Source organism: Trematomus bernacchii, unplaced genomic scaffold (genome assembly GCF_902827165.1).
Source record: "Trematomus bernacchii unplaced genomic scaffold, fTreBer1.1, whole genome shotgun sequence".
Taxonomy (NCBI): Eukaryota; Metazoa; Chordata; class Actinopteri; order Perciformes; family Nototheniidae; genus Trematomus; species Trematomus bernacchii.
The window spans coordinates 1,346,760-1,356,524 of NW_022987567.1; positions in this window are offsets into that span (position 1 = coordinate 1,346,760).

A 9,765-nucleotide genomic window follows, 5' to 3' on the forward strand; every position below is an offset into this window, starting at 1 on the left:
TATTAAATGTTGCAGGGATTACTTCTTTTTTTCTAGGCCAACCTTGAAGTGTTAATGATACCATTACACTTTGCCAAGAAAGCAGATCATCTTCACATTTCTATGATTTATTTAACCTTAAATGCAAGTCCCAAATAAAAAATACAAATTGTTATACGTCAACATATCCAATGTAGCATGACTCAGGACGCATGATGAAGTTTAGCAGTTTTATCTAGCCAATGTTGTCTTTTGAAGACACTATAACATGCAAAAGAGGGGTATTTACTGACAAATGTTATGTCATTTAATAAGAATGTTAACATCCATTTAAGCTTGAGACTACCACAGACCATTTAGCTCACCATAAACGCATTTCCAAAAAAAACTAATCAAATTCCATATGCGAAAATAATTTTTCACTTATGGAAATGGACATGGCTGAGGTCTCTGCTCCCTGCCCTTCTTGAATAACATTTTTTCATATGTTTTCTGTGTGTGTGGCTTGGAGGGGATTGAACAATTATGCATTCTTTTATTGTTTGATGACACAAAATTAGAACATTACATTTGCCATCTTTATAATTGTAAACTTCATATTTGCCACATTTGACTGGTAAGGTGACATAACTCTAAACTGCTGGGATTAGCAAAAGGTCAGTTACAGTAAAGTAATAAAGTAGTATTTCAGTTAAACATGCTTCAAATACAGACAGTTAATAGCTCTTTGTGATGGCCTTTTGCTCAAGTGGATGGAGCAGAAAACATGGCGTCATGATAGAACTGCTGCATCATCAAGTGCGATTGCACAGATAAAACATTCCACAGAGGGCAAATGGCTTGGAAAAAACCTTACCCATGCAATCACGGTATAAATGTCAAGAGAGTCGCAGCCCCGGGACAGTCTGTGGCAATTGTGGAGCGTACAGTATATGAGCCAAGTGTGTGTTTAAGCTTACATTCAGAGTACAGAAGCTGGTCTTGGAGCGCCACTGGACCTTTCACCTGCCTACAATTAAAATGAAAAAAGAAACTCAAAGCTCCAAAAGGTCACCCAGTCACTAAAAGGCTTTGTCAGACAAAGGGGTGGACAGAAACTAAGGATTGTGCTTTGAAGCTTCAAAGCCTTTCTAGATGATTGCTGGGGACTTTTACTTTACTCTGTTTAGAATCCCCATTTACTATTTCTGTAGTAACTATTCTTCCTGGGGTCCGAATAGAAGACAAGAAATCAAAATATCTCAACAGTACATGATTATATCAAATAATAGATATGGTTAAATATATTAAAGTATTCATTCTACTTGTTTAAAGCTCTTCGTCCTTTGGTCAACCCAATCGCTACCCCTTACATAAGCTCTTCAGAGAAACAGCCTCAACTCACCTAGAAGCAATGTGTTAAGCTTTCTGGTATTTTTCTACAGGTACAAACATTGTAGTAACATCAGTGTACAAAGGCATGCATGCATTTGTTAATACACATGACAGATCGTTTGTAAATATGGAATACAGGAGAGGCCCTAGACAGCTGCCCTGAGGAACCCTCGCATTCTAGTTTATTTGTTTCATATTTGACAGGATAAGAATCATTCCAAACATTGTTGTCTCTTTGATCAATACAATTTCATTCAATCGATTGTCAACTATTTAAATTAACCAGGTAGTACCTCATGTTCTATATATAAACAGCTACACTGAATCCTAAGCGTAGCCGTACCCATCATTAACTTTCTCTCTGTTTGTTTTAACCAGTAGTAGTACCATATTTATATGGGTGTTGGAATTCAGAGTAGATATTGTTGTCTGAAAAGTAACTCTATGATTGGTGGTGGGGAAACATTTGCCTTGCAGATGGTTTTATAGTGGTTTAATGTTATTCAAATAATTGTTTGGAGCATGAAATACAAGACACATTTTCGTGAGAATGGGTAATTAAGTTTTATCTTAATATATTTGTGAAGCATTAAAAAGAAAAAGCATAGCTATAAAGTGTCTTCTGCCCTGAAGCATATGTTACATTTCTATCTGTGAGTAAAATAAAGAGAAGAACATTCAGCTGGAGACTCTCCATAAATTAAGAGAAACACAAAACAGGTAGAAAGACACAGATACAAAGCAGAAGAGGAAGAGATACAAGACACAAATAATTGAGAAGAGTGTGTGTGGGAGAGAAATCATTTATATGAGGATGTTATGTAATTGTTTCATAAGATTTGATGATGTGGTTCTTGACCGGGCTAATTGCTGCATTAAATGCTGAGTCAAAAGTGAAAGCTGCACTGTGAAATAATCCAAGGTTGTCCCACCCAAACAGCCTCACAAATTACTGGGATGATAAGAAATACTTTTTTAAGCTCCAAGATGTAGCCTTCCTGTCAGATGGGATTTCCAGCTTATGATCCGCTCTGTATGCCTCAGAAAAGGCCTAGTACACTTTCAGAGAGCTGAGACAAAAGTTGAAAAGGGGTGAAATTTAAAGTTGACTTGACAGTTTGATCATAGGCCAAGTATTTAAAACAGCAGCACATAAAACAGTGGAAGCAGTGTCACCACTTTTGTGTCAATTGACTTGCTCTGTTCTTTAACATAACATATATTTTTTAAATAAACTCTTACTGACTGTATAAATTATAAGACACACATACAGTGCAATAGTATTTTGTGTCTTTTCTTAAAACAAATAATTAAATCTGCCAGTGGGGTAAGAACATTTTAACATTCGATCTTTAACCTGAATTTACTGAGGATATTGACTTGAGACTGGTTTCACGGATGTGTCAGTGGAACTATCCATGCAACAAAAGTTCCAGTTAATTTAAACTTCTAGCAGACCACAGCACATTTCTACAAGATGCAATTGATATATCAGGCTTAGAAGCAAGCAGTGTGAAATGTTCATTTCCTGCTGAGTAATAAATGTCTAGGGCTTTTGATGTGACAGGTAAATAAATACTAGTGATGTTATGTACTGCGCCAAGGCTTCTGAGCATGGTTCGAGTAATTCAGGATGTTTTTGGTGAAGCGTGTATCGAGGCTTGTATCGAACCTTTTGCGAATCAATTGGCTGGAAAGCTTCATAAGGCTTCATCTCGCCATCACTACTATACAGGCCGTCGGCGGGTATCCTTACTAAATGTTCCCCCTGATAGCCAAGCTTATTGCTAACCAATCCCTGTAAATAAATGCTTAATGAAGTTGCAGACCACCATTAATGAAGAATTAGAATTGGGAGGGATGAAACCCTCTTTAATGGTCACACATGCAGAGCACACAGCACACACAGTGAAATTTGGCCTCTGCTTTTAACCCATCCTAGTACCAGGAGTCTAGTACTAGGAGCAGTGGGCAGCTATTGTACAGCGCCCGGGGAGCAATGGGAGTGAGGGGGGAAGGGGGGTGTCCGGTGCCTTGCTCAAGGGCACCACGGCAGGGCAGGAGGTGAACTGGGACCTCTCCAAGTAGAAGTCCACACTCCATATTTTAGGTCTGGTCGGGGACTTGAACCAGCGACCCTACGGCTCCCAGTCCAAGCCCCTACTGACTGAGCCACTGCCGGACGATGAATCTACTATGCGTTGCCTTTGTCAAGGTTAAAGTCAATAAAATGTGCCTTCTGGACAATAGAGCCTCTGTGTTGTTTTAAAGTGCTCAACCCCCTCTCAAAAAACGTGATTAGTTGAGCATTTATTTGAAAATAGATGTAAAAAATATATTTTGAGGGGAAATACAAAAAATGCCCCCAGTGTTCCCCATTGATTTCAAATACCAACAGTAAATCGATCCATCTTTAATTAGTTGACGTGAAAGAGTGAACAAGGTGGACCCAAGACTAAAGGCTACAAAAACTGGAAGTAATAACTTTATATTCAAGGTTTGTGGAGGCAACAGTTATCAGAACAAAGCCAAGGATCAAACAAAGACTGACATGTAACCAGCAGGACTTACATACAAACTCATCTGATGAGGGGATGCAGTGCAAGTGGAGATAAGGGAGAAGAAGCTCAGATGAGGAGTATAAGGTGATAAGACAGGAGAGCAGGCACGAAGCTGATTGGCTGTGAAAAACTCAGGGAGCAAGGCGGGACTAACGAGGCTGATTGGAAACAGATGAAAAGGTATCAAGGAGCATATAGAAATGGAGGTAGGACAGGATCAACAAACAAACAAACAAACACACACACACACACTGAGCCTTCTAAAAAATAAAACGTAATATTTTCTATCCTGTTCTTCTTTCTTCCAGTGTGAACAAATTATTAACCATTTCCCCAAAATTAGCTATGGATCTGGAACCAGTTATGTGAAGGGTTTTCTAAGGTCACAGCCAACGCTGTGCTCTGGAACCCATTTCATGTTGGTTAAAATGCTTAGAAGGGTTAAAAATAAGTAGCATGGACCAAAACCTGTTTCATGTTGTTGGGAAAATAGGGAAGATAATCAAATGTAAGCACTTGAATTAAACATGGTTTATTCAGTGTTTGACAGAGTAACAATTTCATGAATTCAAGTGCGTCAAGTGTGTTGCCTGCACAGATGTGAGCCTGTAAGAGTGCCAAGGCAACAAGTGCTGGTTTGTGAGTCATCGCCCCCCCATGTGTAATCATCCAGAGGAGCACAGTAGAAAGGTTATCTGGCGTGTCCTACAGAGAGCATATCAGGGCTAGCTGTTGGCTGAGGTGCTGTTGGCGGCTGCTGTGTGTTGTCTTTACTCAGCAGGGGAGGAGTGATGGTAAACAACTGTGACGGTGGGTCATGGCTCTGGAGAAGCGTGCCAGAAAGCAAAATGTCAGCACATCTGTCACATCACGGAGTTCATCAACAGGTCCGTTGGCCAATCTAGGATTTCTAATGAGGCTTTGAGAGCTCTCCAAGTTTGGGCTTTAGGGTTAGGATGTTTCGACTTTGGAGTGAGATATCAAAGTGGAAATTCAGGTGATAGATATTGAAAGTCTTCTAAAATATCTATTAATAATGAAATATAAGTGTGGTGTGGCAATTACATTTTGTTAAAGGGCGACCCGGAAGTTAGCCTCTCAATGGGTCCCTTGTAAAAAAGCAATGGGATTTTTCCATTGGATTCTGGTGCGGAAAAATTATCTCTGTTTTAAACACACATTTATGATACTTGCCACCTTTTGTTCAGCAGGATAATCTCCACATACCACTTTGTGTTTTGAAGGGTAAATGCAATCAGCAGAAGTAAAACGTGAACGTAATGCTATCAACAGCTCTGCATCACCAATGCTAAACTATTGTGTCTTTCTGTGAATCAAAAAATGGACTTGTTATTATAAAGTCACAGTTTTCTTTGTACTATAACTATAGCATTGTACCTCACACATTTAAAAAAGATGTCTTGAACATAGCTTTTGCCCAAGCCACGATCTTCTCATAAACCTACAAAGTTGTTTTATGGCCTGGACCAAACCAAGTAGTTCTTTAGCCTACATATATGCAAATTGTCTCAATGCCTAAACATAACAGGTAATCAACAAACATAGCCACGTTTCTTGATTGTCTAAATATAAATGAGTAGTTTCATTGCCAAAACATAATCAAGTAGTTTGTTAGCCTTAACATAACCAAGTACTTTAACTGCCTTAAAGCTCCCATGTCATGCTTTTCCGGTTATTACCCGTCCCCTTGTGTGTTATGAAGGTTTTTATGCATGTAAACGGTGTGCAGAGTCAAAACCCTCAAAGTACACCCTGTAGCGAGTAAAACTCTAACACAGAAAATACCTCCCCAAAACGCCTCGTTGGAGATACGTCACTGCCCATTTGAGTCTTCCATTTAGTTCCGGGTACCGCCTGATGTCATGCGGTACCCGGAACGAAATGGACCAATCCCGAAGAGCTATGGCCACACCAGCAGCGTCGTGTTCCTCCTCCAGAGGTTCGAAGAACCGGCATTTCACAGACGAAAGCTTCCAAAACATTGCCCAGTTTGAGGCCGGATATGCACAGCTTGTTTGGACCGTTTGGAGCAGGGGAAGATCTGGGTATACAACCTGTAAGTTTGCATTGTTATTTGTGTATTTATCAAACAAGACTGTTTAAATGTGTAAACTGTGTTGGACTGCTAAGCCATTGACACAGTGCTAACTAAGTTGCTAGAGTTTCCATATATCAACTCTAATATCAGCAGATGGCCTTGCATACATGTATCTCATAGCAGGAGAATGTCTGCATTCACACACAAAATACCTATTGACAGTATACTCCGGGTGATTTGCCGGTCAGTCGCGAAACGTAATTACATTATAGCTGGCGTAGCGATCTAACACACGGAGCTAGAGCTAGTTTCGGTCAGAAAAACATTTTTGTGATGCTACGTTGCTAGCGTTTAAATATATCAACTACAATGTCAGCAGATGGCCTTACATGTTTGTCATGGCAGGAGAATGTCTGCAGTCTCACACACGGAATACTCATACAGTATACTGTACTGTGATTTACCGTACATTGTGACCGTACATATACTGCATGTAGCTAACGAGGCTAGCTGTATGCTAGCGCAAAACAATGTATTCATGCAAGTTACATTGTATGACCGAACGTAGCAGAATACCCGTATACGATTGCAATTATAAACACGTTATTGCTAGCCTAATATGAACCACTAGCTTTTGTTCATAGTAGTTTTATTACACTGCATTATAGTTGCCTTTCCTCCAAGCTAACGTTCATATCGTGTTAGCTACCAAGGTAAACAAAGCTAGGTTAGCATATTAGCAGGCAAGCTGTTCATTACACAACTACTACTAACGAATCTAAAACAACTAAGTTTCTCTAATATTTTGTGATTTGCATTTGATTTCGTCCAGCCAGATCCTGGCGGACAATCCATGACGGGGAAGGGATTCTACTACTACTGAGGGTGCTAAAAGGCACCGCACCGACTGTGCGCAGGCAAGATGCGAGGAGGAGGAATGGATGATATACCGTGTATATATGTATATTTATGTTCATTTTGTACATTTCTAAAAATAAAGTTTAATGGAAATACTTAGTAGGCCTATCCTTTCTTCCCTGAATTCATATATAGCAAACCATGATTTGATTTCTCATCAAACAGTAGTAGTTTATAACGGGTAAAAATAACTTACTCTTTGTTATGAGAGTAGCTCGTAGGCCACAACGGAAAGGCAAGGAGACATACACGAGTTTACAAAACCATGGCACATTTATTGTAGTAAATGCAGAGACAGGTGGTCGAGGGGAGAGGGTCGCTCAGTTCGTCCTTCTGCAGCCGCTTTGGAGAGAGACTCCGGGCCGCTGGGATTAATAGCACCGGCTACGGAGGTGTCCGTGATCGCGCTGATTACCCTCTTCAGCTCCACCCCACCGTAAGACAAAGGCCCTGAGGCCGTCACACTCTTCTATAACAACAGTTAAAAATATATATGTATATAAAATATACCGCTGTACCGACGCCATGATAAGACTGATGTTACGCTGAGAGCAGCCGGGAAAAGCACTGACATGGGCGCAGCCTCTCTGGTGGTTGACTAATCAGAACGAGTGGCCGAGCTGACCAATCGGAGCACACTAGGCTCACAGGGAGGGGGGGGCAAGAGCTCCAACGAGTCGTTTAGTGGAGAAAGTGAATACTGCTGAATACACATGCTTGACAGAGATGCTGTATGCGAAACCAATGTGAGTTTGGAAAATTGCACAGTATAAATCTATTTTAGTATACCTCAACAATGTAATTATGATCAGTGGAAATGGCCATGACATGGGCCCTTTAACACAACTAATACGTTTTTTCAAGCCTTTACAAAGAGTTCACTTTCACAACGATAAATAGAACAGTGTTATACATGTGTTGTTTTGGGAGTCAGTGTCAATTTATTTATTCTAATAGATAGGTGGAATGTTAATGGGGGCTCTATTCACAATCCATTAAAACCCAAGAAAAGACAGCTTTTGAAGTAATAAACTAATCCAAGACAGGGTTAACGCACTCCCACCTCAGTCCTTGTTCTACCATTACCAACTGTTTATCAACATGCCTTACCATCTTGCCAATACATTTTTAGATCCACCTCCACATGCAAGCAAAAAACATCACATCCCACCTCCACCAGCCAGGCTGACTTCATTCTTAAAGCCCACTCTCTTCTGCTGTCGTGACCCAAACACAGCCGTCTGGTTTGTTGATGGCCGTCTACCATGCCTTGCTCTCGCAATACCTAAGGGCCCTTGTTAAAGTTCATACTCATATACAACATGCACATATACATTTGTATCAAACATAAACTGACCTCTTGATTGCATATATGTCATAAAAGTGCTTTTTTATCCCAGATAAGAAGCCATCTGAGGTGAGGCTATTACTAAGCATAACGGCTGTGGAGGGAAAAATTAAACCTCTATAATTGAACAGCTGTCGTGGTATAACATTTGCGCACTGCAATCGACTGTGACCATGCCCATAATTTGGGTCTGTGTTTGCTCTGACACAATAGATAATAGGGCCTTCTGAAATGTAGTTTCTTCTGTTTTCAAATGGTCCAGTGAAATCCAACGGCCATGCAGTGCACATATCTCTGCTGGACACATTTTAATTTAGCTCCTCATTATGTGCCAGAAGCTAGCTGTGCCTGGAGGTTGTTGGAGTGCCGTTTGGGGGGTGAACATCATTAGTTGAATAAAATCTGTGGCAAAGTTAGAGGAATGGAGAATCGGCGCAGTTAGTAAGCGAATGGTGAGGGGACAAAACAAAGATAAAAAAATACATTGCTGCCGCTCAACACGACTCTGCAAGCTGAAAACACAGTTCACACGTTCCCAATAAGCTGTTAAGAGAACATGCTGGTGGCTAAGCATTTAAATAGAGCAACAGCTACGTGTTGTGTGCTGTCTTGCACTTGACTTAGGATCAGATTTTGCTTCCTGACATAAGACTAAATAATGTGCTTCATCATCTTGTCTCTAGAGTGTGATATTTCAGGAACTCATAGTGTGGCCTTATAACCTTATAAGGCATTGTTACAGCTGGACCTCCACAGTTTAAAGGCCACGTAGAGACCTTTTATGTGAATGGCAAGATGCACTCATGCTAAATGTCAAGACTGACGCAAAGCTGTTGTTTTTTCTTTGTCCATCTGAAGCCTTAATTAGGATAAAAATACTATCGGTAGCTCAAATAAATCATTAATGAGTGGCATGACATTAAGAACTACAGACCCTAATATCAAATAATTGTTCAACATTACTAACGATCCATTGTGTACAATGTTATAGGCCTACATAACACACAATAACCTATAATATGTACAGTATGGGTATAAATGGATATTTACAGGCATACCATTATCTCAATTTTCCTATGTTCTTCATCCTATGCCAACATTTTCTTAGCAGAATTGACACATTTCCTGACTGATTTTTTGTGGCTGTGTATGTAGATCACATTAAGAAAGTGTGCCAATGTATCATATACATTTGTTTGGATGCTATTTGTAACAATGGCATTTTTACATTTTCTTTGAAGTATCTACATTAGAAATTAAGGCTTTTATCTTCACCAAACACAAAGAGCTGTACATGATCACTCTACCTATCCCATGCATCCACCTAGTGGCCAATATATGCAATTACATGTCAGTGCTACAGCCCTTCAAATATAATCATCATTAAAATACTACAGCCAGATAGGTTAGCTGTTTAAACAAAAACAAGTGCATATGGTGAAAAAATATATTGTGTGAGAATTCAGAAGTCACATGTTAAAGTGTACCATGTTTATTTATTGTCAATCCACTGCGCCTGCGCACAC